We start from the raw sequence: 12116 nt of genomic DNA on the forward strand, positions 1-12116 counted from the left end.
AAATGAAATCAAATAAGGGAGCAAAAGAAAAGGAAGATAAAAAAAAAAATTTGGCATGCGACATGCTGAGGATTAGAAGGAGCTTTAAATATGCGTCACTAGGTTTCATTTTTTAATATTAATTTAATAAACAGTTCGGTCGGTTCGAGTTTCAATCCTCTTACCCAAATCTAACCATTTTTAACCATATAACCCCATTTTTAATGATTCGTATTTCTCCTAAATAAGTTGATTCAACCCTATCTATGTTTTGGGCCTTCAGATAACCCTGTTTCGAACGAACTTAGCATTTTTGGACAATCCTACCTACTACATATTGACATCCTACATATTATTTAAGTGTCAATAAAAACTAATATATTTCGTACGTTTGTTTATGTTCTTTTTGAAACAAGGTTACTTTATTCCTTTTTACTTTTCATAGTATATTTTGGCTAAGGATAAACTGAAGAAAAAAAAAAAAAAAGGAATACCATTGAAATCTATTTTTATTGACCAATTAGAATTGCCTCTCAAGATCTATAATTATCTCAAAAGATCTAATATTCATACATTATTAGAACTTTTGAATAACAATTAAGAAGACCTTATGAAAATGGAACATTTTTATGTAGAAAATGTAAAACATATATTAGACATTTTAGAAATAGACAAGCATTTTGCATAAATTTGAAATCCATTAGCATTGTTTTTTTTTTTTTTTTCATATTGGAGATTTAATTGTTTAACAAATTATAATGTAAAAAATTAATGAAGTAATTTTTAAAATTTAAGAATTAATTTATTTAATGTTTACTATTTTAAAAATTAATTTAAAAATTTATTAAAAAATTTAAATAATTCTAATTTTGTTTTTGTTGATTGATTATCGATATAATATATAAAAAAAACTATATATATATATATATATATGATATTCTTGAATCTTAATATTAATTATATAATGATTATATTTAATGAATATAATAATTTTAATTTTTTAAAGATTTTTTATTTTTAAATAAAACTAATTTTAATTTGTAACAGTAAACACATTGACCATCTTAATTAACTTTATAAAAAATATGTTTTAGTTATTAAGTTTGAAAGATTCGTCTGCGTTGTTTGTTTTTCATTAAAATTAGTAATAAGATTAAATGATGTTTTTCAAAAAATCATAATTAAAAGTAAGGGTTAATTAAATGAAAATTTGAATTGAATTATTTTGATTGATTATTTAATAAAAGCTATAAAAATATTATCTAATCTTGGTTAGTAACTATTAAAATATAAAAAAACTTATGTTAGATAAAAAAAAGGTCTTATAATTATAAATTGAACTTATTTTTTAGTCAACTTTATATTTCTTATTTTCTATTTTACTCATCAGTTTTATTTTTTAAATGAATGAAAATTATAATTACGTAAATTTTTAAAAAATATTACTTATATGCATTTATTTTAAATATAAAAATAAATTATATATTCATATAATAGTCACTAATTAATATTTTTACTTATTTGTAAATTTATTATTTTCTAATTGATTACCTTAATATTAAAATTTATGCTGTAATTAAAAAATTATATTTTACACGTGACACAACGTAACTGAAGTTCGTCCTCATCCGTTGTTGGTGGAGCGATTGTTCACTGCCACGCAGCATCCGACCTTTTCGCAGTGAGCTTCCCAGCCTCAAATTTATTGTTTCCTATGTCCAAATTTTGTTTGATTAGAGCGCATCACATCTCACATCTCATTCTCAATCAACAAGCGGTGCCTCATCCTCACGTCACATTCTAAATGCTGCAACACACACTATTTCACCCGTGTGCTTCAAACATCACACTCACACTCACACAACCATCCATGGCTTCCATATATCCAACAGCGATCACGCTTCACTTCTCAAACCCCAAATTCTGCACCTCTTTCCCCTTCCCATTCTCCAGATCCTCACTTCCATTCCCTTCCCATTCCCTCTGCCTCAACGACGTCGTTAATAAATTCAATTCTCTGCGTGTCTCTGCCTCCGTCCAAGACGACGAATGGGATTGGGATCGTTGGCGCCGCCATTTTCACGACGTCGATGAACAAGAGCTTCTCCTTTCAATTCTCAAGGTACGGATTTTTTGCTTCAACTTTGAATTCATTCGTGTACGGATGTTGCTGACAATCACATTTGACATGTTCTTCTGCTCAAATTAACAGTCTCAGTTAGGTGATGCTGTGCGTTTTGAGGATTATGAGGATGCTGCTACGCTTAAGGTGGCCATTGCAGCTGCAGCTACCAATGACACTGTTGGAAGAGTCATGTCTCATCTCAATGTACCAATTTTCCCTCCCTCATCTTTTTCTCTTCACATTTCTATGTACTTAACACTTTCTTTCATCTGTATTCTTTTTCCCTCCTAATATTTCAGAGTGCCATCGAGGAAGAGAGGTACAGTGATGCGGCCTTTTTAAGAGATGAAGCTTGCGCTGGACTTGTGAGTTCACATTGCACCAGTGTCTTTGTATTTTATTTTATTTTTTTGGTGGAAAATGGAAATGGAATTTGACCCTAGTAATAATTGTAGCTATACTTGGCTTGCTGGCACTTAGGTTGGAAACATGCATGCGTGTGATATTTTAGGACTTATGAGCTTACCAATAATAATATACTTTGACGTTACATATGTATTGGCTCTTGCAGGTGGGTTGGTGGGCCGGAATGTCAAAAGATGCTAATCATCCACAGGGTCTAATTATTCGCATAACTCCAGAGCATGGAAGATATGTGGCAAGGAGTTACAGTGCTAGGTAATAAGGAAATTTGGCTCGTTCATGAAAGGGACAACTAATTTTAGGGAAGGAGGTGCTACGGCTTTAGAACTGTACTGTTGAGGAATGAGTTATATGAATTTGTGAAAAAGTATTGAGGAGAGTTCTACTACCTTATATATCCATGTTAGAAGTTCATTACTTTTATATGGTTATCCGTTAGGCGGGGGATTCTTTGATAACTAACCAGCCTTTTGCTTTTCCTTTCTTCTAGTCCTAGGTTCCCTTGCTGTTACGAAGCCTTGTTGGACCCTTTTGGTTGACACAGTTTGAATGATTGCTTCTTCAGTTTATTATATAGCATACAGGTTTTTAAGATAATGGTCTGGGCTGTGCTTATGCACTTGCTAGTTAGATAAACTTTTTCAGCAGTTTCTCTATTTCTTTGTCTGGTTCACTGTCGGTTATGATTGCTATTATGATAGCTCACTGTAGCTGTTTATGAGACTTGTGGATACCCTGATTGTGAAATGAGGGAAGGTCCTCTCTTCTCTAAACTTTAGTCCACCAAAAAATAAAATAATGGCTTGAAATGAAACATCTGTCTTTAGCACCTTGTTGCTAACATTTTCTGCATCATAGTGACAGAAACAGAGTAATTGGAGAAGGCTGAAGATCCTGATCATGATGGGTATTGATGGTTCCCATTTGTATTTAAATTGTAGAAGGGATTGTTAGGGAGTAATTTGGTTATTAGTCTGATAGATCAGATTTGTGTATGACATAATTGGGACAGGATTAAGTTGCTTTGACTTCAAGTTCCTCTTTCCAAATTTGTGCCCTTTTATTAGTGTGGGTAAATTTATAGTCAAATTTGTCCTTCGTTGACAATCTTTAACCAACTTGATGAGTTAGGAGTTTAATCGCACACTTCTTTCAGGACCTTTAACTGCTCAGTCTTATTGGTCACCTGAATTAGGTTGACAAATTTATCAATGAGCAAATGAAGTAGTTACAGGTAGACAACAATACTGTAGATAATAAAGGTACAGTTGTTATTTTTGGGGCTGAATTTTATGAATCTCATATCCATGATTGTTGTTGATTATGTATCTTGTCATTAGGCTGTTATTCTGTTAGGACTAGGTTAGTTATTATTTTTGTGTTTGGCCTTAGGGGGTTCGTTAGAGTTATTACCTCTATAAATTTTTGTAATTCCCTCTCAGAATTGTATATCACAATATTTCCATTTCAAATTCAGGTTGGTATCGGAGCTTGGCAACGTTCCCCTTTCTTCTTTTTTCATTTCTGTTAAGGTTTCAGCTTCTGTAAGCACTGGCCCACTGTTTTTGTTATCACTAACCAGAACACTGCTGCCACCATCATCCTCAGACTTACCATGTGTGTTCCCTGTATATAATCTATCTTATGAGGTTAATTTACCATGAGAAAATTTCTAAGAAGGAAATATTGTTAAAATATTTCTAACTTAGGTACAATAATCACTTACTTTAGTCGGTAAGTGGTTACTCACCAAACACTCTTCGAACATAGTTGCCTATTTAAGTGGTTAATTGTCCCCAAACTAGAAATACTTTTACTGATAATTCTTTTTGTTTTTTTCTCTTGTAACTATCACTTTTATCTTGTTGTCTTGGAAACAACAATGTATTTTTATGTTTTTCAGGGAATTTCCTTACATAACTCGAGACATTTTAGGTGGTCATATCCTTATGTGACTTCTAGTGTTGACCCTTTCACCATAATTTTGCAGGCAACTTGCTACTTCTGCTGCTGGTGTTCCTCTATTTGAAATTTTTCTTACGGAGACTAAGAAAGGTGAATTTAAGTCACAGGTAACTCTTCTTGACTGAGCACCTTAGGTTTTTATTATTTTCTGCTAGGATTATTACAACATAAACAACAAGCATTTCTCTCTAAAAGTTGAGCTCATTTACGATATTTTATCAGTAAAACTAATTGTGCTCAAGATGGATTCTCGTTACTCATTGAAAAATTTATTAGCTGAAATACGAATATGACTGAACTAAAGATGATCTTCTATAGATTGCTATTCTTATAATAATTCTTTTGAAACCAATCAATTTTTATCACATGCATTATGACAGAGGAGTCAGGGATTATATGCAAGAATGTAGTATGTTTCTTGATGTTTATGATCCAAATTAAATTTCAAACTTTGTTTACTTCATACAGTCTGAATTGCTATCATGAGATCTTTTACACAAATATTTGTGGTTGTACAAATTATAAACAGTCTAGAATACCAACCAATTTGTATTATTGATGTTGAGTTGGATTTACAATGCTGATGGAAATGGTTCTCTTCTGGTTTGGATTTTAGAAGGAAAAAGTACTGAGTTAGGCCCAATCAGGCATGCTGCTTTGCAATCTTCATTTTGGAGGTTCATATCTTGTGAGAAAGCTCTTTTTGTATAAGAGTGAGAGCAAAAAATCTTGGCCTTCCAACCACACATGGATGGTCATGATCATAGGTTATTTAATGTCACATGACTCTTGGTACATGCCTATATATATGATTTTTATATAATTTTTCTGGTTAAACATGGCAATGAAAACTTGGGCTAACTTATACTTCTAGCCAGGGCCTATTGGTTTCATGGTCCTGCTTGATTTGTTTGAGCCCCAAACTTTAATTGTGACTTTAAATATTTCAGAAATCTACCCAAGCAACAAGTCATTTAGGAATGCTCTGAACCAATCCATAATTCTTCATTGACTTGGATTTAATTGACATCTTGTTGCTATTATAAATGAGAACTTGATGACCTTTGCTCTTAGTAATTTTTATAATTTTCAGGTTGTGTACTTAAAGCGAAGAGGGGCTTTCTATAGTCCCCCAACAACATCCTCTAAAATATTGGATGCTGCTGGGAGATTTAGATCAGTGGAATCACCTGAAGATAGAAGTGAGCTATTTGTTAAGAGAACTGAAGATCCTGATGGTGTTGACTATAGGAATAACAGTTCTGATCCATCAGAGGGAATACCTGGATTTCAGAATGTCATGAAAGATTTGATTCCTGGTGTAAAGATGAATGTTTTGAAGGTAACAACTCCAGGGAAGGTAGACAAGGATCTAACATCTAAGGTGATTGATCAGATAATTGAGGAAGAAGAGGATGAAGATGAAAATGCAGATGCAGATAAGGACAATGAGATAGAAAGTCCAGGGTTGAAAGATCTTACATCTAAAACTGATGATGAAATTGAATTAAATTCTAGAATGGAAACTTTTGGACGTGAAAAACAAAATAAAATTGCAGTCAAAGCTGTTGTTGGTGGTCTTGTTCGGAAACTTTCCAGCAATTTGACAACTAGAAGTTTGCTTTGAGTTCCCGCTAAGCTGGAGACAACTGGACAAGGTTCATTTTCCTTTACTATTGAAAAATTTGTTTATCAACAGGTTGGTTGTGGCAGAGGGAAACCTTCATCAGCTAATTCAACTAAGATTCAACAAAATGTTGATCATGTTATGCTTGATCTTGCTAAGTTCATCAGAAGGGAGAAGGTATCCTCAAAGGTAGTTCAAAGTTTATTATTTGACAATTTATATGAACTTATACTAGAGTGAAATAGAGGCCTATCAGTAGTAACTTTTGCAAAATTTGGTAAGTGTAGCCAAATAGTTGCTTATGATAATGTTTTGCTCCAACCTTTTAGGTACTGAAAGATGTGGGAAAATTAATAAGTCTATCTCTTAGCTGGGCTCGGAAATGTGAACAGTTATCGGGGTCAACAATTTTCAATCGCATTGAAATACCTAATTCTCCTGATCCTTTAAATGGTTGTTTTTTTTATAAAACTTGTCAATTTATGTATTTTGAGGTGCTGAAATTGTCTGCTTACTGTAGTATTTTAGTTTTTAATCCAAGTCTATTCTGACTAGCAAATATTTTCATTTTCATCAGGTCTATATGTTGGTGCACATGGCCTTCACTCATCGGAAGTAATTCAACTAAGGCGCAGATATGGCCACTGGGAAGAAGATGGTGGGGCAAAGGAACCTTCTGATCTGGAGTTTTCTGAGTATGTAGAAGCTTTGAAACTGACTGGGGATCCTTATGTACCAGCTGGCCAGGTAATACTGGAAATTTATTTGATAGGTTTTATAAAAAATTTAAAATAGTTTTTGTTTCTATCCTTGGTTTCTTTTAACAATCTGGGCCCCCACATCCCTGTTTTGTTTGGGTAAAAATCTGTATCTGATTTGAAGCATAGCAGAAAGTCCTGAGGATATTTAATTAAATTATTTTTATGAATTTACAATTTGATGTATTTTATTTGTCAATAGTTTTTTTTCCTATATAAATAGTCACACTCTAGATCATCAGATTCTTTTAACAAAGACAATTAACCTCTACTGTGCTAATTGACAAGTTAGATTGCTGATATGTGACAAATTCACAATTTCATGGTGACGACTTAGGTCACATGTTGTATAGGGGGTTGAACATGAGATCAAACAGCATTGCTGTCATTTAATTTGTGAGAAGGTAAAGAGAGCTACTCTGTGGTCTACAATGTATTGCATGGATTTTTTCTGGACTTTAGTGCTGTTAGTTGGAAGTGTCTCATTGAGCTTAAATCAGCTTGTGGACAAAATATACAAAAGAGAAAAAGGCAACTACTACATGTTAACACAAAAATACTGCTGTCAGTTAGTGCAAGCCATCCCTTATGTTGTGGCAGTGAAGTGATGCTTCTTGAAATCACTCCAGATAATCTATATAAGGTAACATTTGGTAGACATGTTAGTACAGGCGAAACAGCATTTATGGGCTCTTTTTATGTTCTCTGTGTTTTGGCAATAGAATAAAACAAAACACAGTTAAAAAGTGGTTCACTTTAGTTTGACTAAAAAGGGTGGAACCAAAGAGTGAAACAGAACAAGAGGCTTTGATCTGTCGTGTCTGTGCTCTAAGTGTGCCAGATGGCTTAATTGATTGCCATTGGGTAATTGAGATTGTCGTGAAGCTGGGATAGTGGTATTATTATATGCTTATTTAGTCATATGTCTGACTGTCAGTGCCATTGTGCATCTATGGGTGTTTTATGGCCTTGAAAACCATGCGTGCTTGGCATATTAAAAGTAAGATTACTGGAAATTTCTACTGAAACATGATTGACTACTTTTTATGCATGCTTTGTAAATTAAAATGCATGAACTTGAGTTTGGTTAAGGACCAAAACTTCAAGCTTGTTACTAGATTGAGAGAAAATATTCAATGTATTTTGTTAGCAATGCATAGTTTTGCTCTGGGAGTCAATCAATCAATCTAGTATTGACTTTGAGTTTAACGTAAGCTAAAAAATATTTCTTTGCTGCTGTTATAAATTTGCATTCACTTTGAGCTAATTTTGTGATTATGTAGCTTGTATTGTATGGTTGCCAATGTGTCATGTTCCTTGATCTCCTTAGGTTTCATTTCGAGCAAAAGTTGGAAAGAGGTATCAGCTTCCTCATAAGGGAATAATTCCTGAGGAATTTGGATTGGTAGGCAATGTGTTTTCTTTTGGTGCCCCATTAATTTTTCCCACTGTTTTTCTGTCCTTTCCCCCCTCATTATATTGACATTAATTGAGAGTTAAAAAAACATCGATTATAATTTTTTTGTTGTATTTTCTAATGTTATTGATATTACAGATTGCTCGCTATAAAGGTCAAGGGAGGCTTGCAGAGCCAGGATTTCAGAATCCTCGATGGGTTGATGGTGAACTTGTGATCCTAGATGGAAAGGTTTTTAGTGTTAAATCTTATAATTAATTTATCTTTCTATTTTAAATATGGTCTGAAATCATCCTTTATTATATTTGGGCGAATGGTTTTGATTGAAACATGCTGTATGTTGATTTTCAGTACATAAAAGCAGGTCCTGTTGTTGGATTTGTGTACTGGGCCCCTGAGTATCATTTTTTGGTCTTCTTCAATCGGCTTAGGCTTCAACAATAGGGTTTTTTGCTGCATAATGTCAATTTGTAAATTCTTTCTACAGATTTTGTAGGTAAGTTCTCTGCATTTAATATTTCATAAAAGTAGTCACTAATAATAATAGTATTTTGTTAGCGTCAGTCTTTAGAGATGATTTGAATAATTTAAAATTAGTAATTTTTTATTAAAAGAAATATTTATTATACATTTATAATTTCAATGTAATAAATACTTTCTTTTCTCATAAAAGGTTGTTACTTCTAATTTTTTTAAATCAACTCTAAAGGGAGATGTTAATATTTTTCATAATAATATCATATTAATCTTCTGCACAGAATTTTTTTCTTTTCATGCTAAGCAAGGAAATTGTATTGTTATTGTTGGCATGGGTAGTGAGTAAAAAATTGATCTAATATGTGATAATCTGCTTGGCTGGACTCTGCAATAAAGTGCATGTAGTTGTAATTGAAAGTATTTGAACCTAGGCAAAAGGTGATACATTTTTATGGCGTTTGTGCTTGTTTAGTACATGGTTTCCTTCAGGGTGTCGTCTTAATAGACATGCAGAGGGAATGAAGAGCTCATTTGTATTTGCCCATGCATTTTCTTTTCTTTTCTTTTTTTTTTCTCTTGGATGCTATCCTATAAACGTTCCCCTTTATATGATATTAAATATTAGCATTTATATTAGAATATATAATCAACAATATAATGTGTTGATTTACTGGTGGCCACCTACAAGTTAGCTACTGATTACTAAGCTGTAACTTCTAATTAACTCCTATTAGAGATCACAAATGTGAAGCCCATTATAACAATTTTTTCTGTATTCTCTTTCCTAATTAAAGCAGTGTTAGTTGAAAATATATATATTTTTCTTAAATAAGTTTTTAGCTCCTAAAAATTTGTAATTTTCTCATTTGGGTTTTCATTTTTAATTTTTTCTCATTCTTATATAGTTTTTTATTAGTATTTTGTCAATTGTTTTCATTATTTGTTTGATGTTCGACTTATTCATATAATATGACATGAAGTTTATATGAATGATGATGGAGCTTTTTATCCTATTTATATTTCTAAGTTTTAATTTTACAAATTTTTATATTATGACTTAAAATTTTATTTAGATGGTGTTAATGACATATTTTGTTCATGTTATATTTCGATAAAATTATATAAGTTAACTTAGATATTATTGTAAACAAATAATAGATTAAATTAATAAATTACTAATAAAAGGATTATATATAAATAAAAAGTGATTTTTGGGGGTACTCGTTTGAAAAATTAAAAACGAAAGACTAAATAGAAGATCAATTTTTTATTGAAGTCTTTCTTTTTTAAGTAACAAAACTCTCAAATTTGCTTCAATAGGAGGATTTACAGTCAAGACTTTTCAAGTCTAGGAATGTTTTTAGAAATTGAAATTTGAATAGAATAATGTTTTGTTTCTCAATTAAATTATCAATTTTGTTTTCTTTGGCTCTTAGAGTTGATTTTAAGCACTTACAAAGTAGTAAGTTTTAATTAAAAATATAATATTTTACTTTTATATTTTTAAGATAAATATTTTTTAATAAATTTTATCAATTATAATTGTTCACATTTGAGTTAACATTTTTCTTAATTGTTGCATTAATGGAAAGTTAATGAAATCAACCTTTTTCTTGGGCCAAAGGAAAGAAAACATCTGGCTTATCAAAATAGAAATTTGACGTTTAAATTGCTCTGTAATGTTAAGTATTAGTTGGAAACCTTATTTTCTATATATATAAACATATTTTATAAAGATCTCTTCAGTTTGAGCAGAGTTTAACCCTATCACATGCAGTAATTACATTACACTCATGTCTCTTTTCCCTATTCTCTACTCCTTCCGTTGGAAAAAAAAAAAAAAAGTTAATCTATAAATGGAATAAGTTTTCTTTTTCTTCTTGTCTTTTCTTTTTTATTTTGACTTTCTACGGAATTCTCATAAAGTGCCTGATGTTTCTAATTACTTATTCTATCAAGATATCACTTTGCAAGCTTCTTTAACATATGATTAATATACTTACTGTTTTTAGCTGATTCCAGGTGTTTTCTTAATGCTAGAACCTTGTGCTTTAATGGTAGATATCATTGATCACTGGGGGTTCTTCCATTTGAGGTATTCAGTGTTTAATTTTGACAGCAAAATAGCTATTTCATAGTTGTCAAAATGAACAAAATGATTTGATATGATATGGTTTTATGCTTTTCCCCTGTTTCTATGCAATACAGCTTTCTAAGATTTCCATCAGAAATGCCTTTCCTCCAAGCAACATAGAATCCGGAGATTTGACCTCTCTTCTACTATCATCCTAATAGGAGTCAGGGCCCTAACCCTAATATCTTTGTAAATACTAACTTAGACAAGGCCAAACCTTGGCTGGTGTACTCTAGAAGAAAGAGGACAGTTAATAATGTTAGTTAGCAGATAACAGTAACAGCTAGGAGTTAGTTTTCTGTTTTAAGGTCAGTTATAAATAATAGCTGGGAGAATAGTGATGGGTCTTTTTTTTAAAGTAGTTTCTGAAATTAGGCAGAGAAAATTCTCTGAGGAGCTTTGCTCTGGGAAAAACAGAATTGTATACACAATATCCAGCAATTCAATAAGGAATTCATAAAGATTATCTCTCTCTATCCTCTTTTTCTGGTGAACACAACACATCCTCTCTATTCCTTCTAGGTCTTGGAGATTTATTTGGTCTTGAGAAATTACAGCCTCCCTCAATAACTAAATCAGCTGAGGTATCAAGTCCCACCTTGGTGGGTTAGTGACACATTAAAGGGTATATAAATAAGAGGATCTCAGCTCTAAAATTGCTTAAAATATTTTAGATAGGAAGTCATCTAGGATAGGGGGTGAGGTTACTCTTCCTATTGTGAAACCATGCTCCATTCTCATCTCAATGTATTGTTATACTAAACATAGACACGGAATATTCTCATCTTTATCTAGAATAGGGGGTGAGGTTACTCTTCCTATTGTGAAACCATGCTCCATTCTCATCTTAATGTATTGTTAAACTAAACATAGACACGGAATATTCTCATCTTTACCAATTTCTGCATTATGATTTATGAAACGAGAAATCAAAGAGGTAAAAAAAAAAAATGGATTTAAAACAATATTTTCTCTATTGCATATTAGAATCTTAAGATTTTTTTTATTTTTAACTCTAGAGATAGCATATAATTGTTCATGAAAAAAAACGGGTTTTGGCAAATACAAATTCCCATTAGACAAACCTATAATTCATCTTAGAAACTAATAGTTTGGTACCATTACAAAGTCCAGAAGTTTTATCAATATTTCTAAGTAATATTATTGAAATTTTAGTCTTTTAGAAGTTGAAGACTGGAAGTTAATCTTGA

General features: G+C 31.9%; 1 pseudogene; it reads left to right on the plus strand.

Annotated features, from left to right (window-relative positions):
* The first annotated feature begins 1744 nt into the window (after window positions 1–1744).
* Window positions 1745–10922, plus strand: LOC113853327 (annotated as a pseudogene).
* Window positions 10923–12116: the final 1194 nt, after the last annotated feature.

The sequence above is a fragment of the Abrus precatorius genome, unplaced genomic scaffold, assembly GCF_003935025.1.
Source record: "Abrus precatorius isolate BTA unplaced genomic scaffold, Abrus_2018 Scaffold10, whole genome shotgun sequence".
Taxonomy (NCBI): Eukaryota; Viridiplantae; Streptophyta; class Magnoliopsida; order Fabales; family Fabaceae; genus Abrus; species Abrus precatorius.